Source organism: Propithecus coquereli, unplaced genomic scaffold, assembly GCF_000956105.1.
Source record: "Propithecus coquereli isolate 6110/MARCELLA unplaced genomic scaffold, Pcoq_1.0 Scaffold46, whole genome shotgun sequence".
Classification (NCBI taxonomy): domain Eukaryota; kingdom Metazoa; phylum Chordata; class Mammalia; order Primates; family Indriidae; genus Propithecus; species Propithecus coquereli.
This window is the reverse complement of record NW_012150396.1, coordinates 8,217,026-8,219,248: the sequence shown is the minus strand read 5'-3', so window position 1 is coordinate 8,219,248 and position 2,223 is coordinate 8,217,026.

The window sequence follows — 2,223 nt, the reverse complement described above, 5'->3', positions numbered from 1 at the left end:
AATTTCTGAAGAGGAGAATCAAATATATGGAATGGAAAACTATGCAAAAATACTATATAGATATTAAATATGGCAGGAAACTTTTCCTAAAGAAAAGCAACTAAATTTAGATACAGAAAGATTTGTCATGTCACAATCACAATTTACAAAAAAAGAATCAAGTCAAGATGTATTCGAATTAAGTTGGTAGATCTAGATCTCCGGATGAGGAAACAGTATTATATGTAAGAGGCAAAAAACATCAAATCACTCATAAGTTTAATAAATCAATTTGGCCTTAGAATTTTACAAAACAACATTACCCATTGGAAGACAGTTGAGAAATTCTTCAAATTTCTTTCTTCAAATTTCAAATAAAAACATGTTCTAAGAAATTTATATACATCGATTAAACTCATGTTTACATATAAAGATAGCAGAAATGAATGTTTCCAAGAAGAAAAAGAAAAAATATTCCAACAAACAAACCAATAGAAGTCAGATAATTTCTTTGGAATTAAAATCCAGCCAACAAAAGAAGGACTGAAGAAGCTATGATTTAACATATTGACGGCCACACTAGAAATATAATACTAGAGTAAGAACTCCTAAACATTGTCTCCTCAATAAAAGCAATAATAGCGGTGGCAAAATATGTCAAAATCAAAAACTTTTTCATTACTCTGGAATAATCAAAGGCTTGCAAAAATCCAAGGAGCATTTATGCAAGAGAAATGGCTAAATCTTAGGGAAAAAATCTTCATATTTTCCTTGGGAATGGCAGGAAGGGGGCAGAGACTGTCACATTTTGTTATGCCACTAATGATTTTGGGATCGCAGGGGCATTGGCAAATAAATAGAATAATAATCAAGTAAATTACATGTAATAGAAGGCATTTCTGAAACATAACTTCAGATTTTAATTTTATTTTACATTAGCCCAAATGTAAATTATTTTTAGTAATGCTAAATTATATTTACTTAGATGTCGAAACAATTGTTTAAAATTTAAAAATTATTAATCAGACCATTGTTTTATTTATGCAAAGCTATGGCCCATTGTATTTGTGAATGTAATAATTGCTTTAAGTAGATAATATATTTAAATATCAATTTATTAATTCATTTATATTAACCATATAAACTTACATAACTTTTTTGTCATCAAGCAAGATAAACGTTTACTGAAAAATTATATCTTTAAGAGAACAGATGGATGTTTAACTAACATAGTGCTGTTTTACCACTCTTTAAATTTTATGTTTATCCTATGATTAGTCTAGCTTAGCAGCTAAAAATTAAGTATAATTGACTGATACCATAAGAAATTGCATGATTTAGGCACTATGAACCTAAATACTATTATTACTTTTATTTTAAAATGGCTTCCTAAGCATTTGTCATTCACATTTGAATTTTTGAGGGAAATAAATAGAAGAGAATCTTGATTTTATTTGCTCTCTGAAATTCCCATTGCTAAAACCCCAAAAGCTGAAGAAGGGTGGTCTCTTGAAAATGAATTTGTAGTGACACATTATCCTCTAGGAGAAACTGACTTGAAATTAAAACTCAACTTGACATTTTAAAATATTATTAAATTTACTATCAGTCAGAACATCCTTTAGAACAGAACATTTTCATTCAGTCTATTGCAAACTATTTTAGTTTGGCATTTAGGACTCAATTGCTTCGGAAGGACATTTGCCCATGGAAGTTGATTGTTTCATTCCTATTCTCTACTGAATGAGAGCATAGCTTAAAAAGTGAACTCCATCGTCACTCCCTAATGTGTTGTTTATTAAATACTCTCTATCATTAAACAGATATTTCTGAAAAAATAATTCCCCTTGATGTTATTGTATCCTAGAAATATAGCAAATACTAATGTACTTAATTAACAAAATAAAATTAGCAGCATCATTGGAGCTTTCTTAATACTTTGGTAATATTGAAGCGTCCTTAGTAAAATAATTAGCCTCTTGGTTCCATGTGCTCTATCAGTAATTATATTAGTTATATTGAGATTTCCATGGCAAGGATTTGGACTGATGAAAGCAAATATTAGAGAGGCCAAGACACTGAATGCCTAAAGAGCATGTGATTAGGGGTACTCGTTCTTCATCCCAGGTCATTAGAACAAGTCACTGGATTTTCTAAGCATTATAATCTTTTAATTTCAATTTTCTTGACAGAAGTCCAAAATTTTTATGGTGACTTTTCTCCAAATTAAGCTTTGTGGAGAAA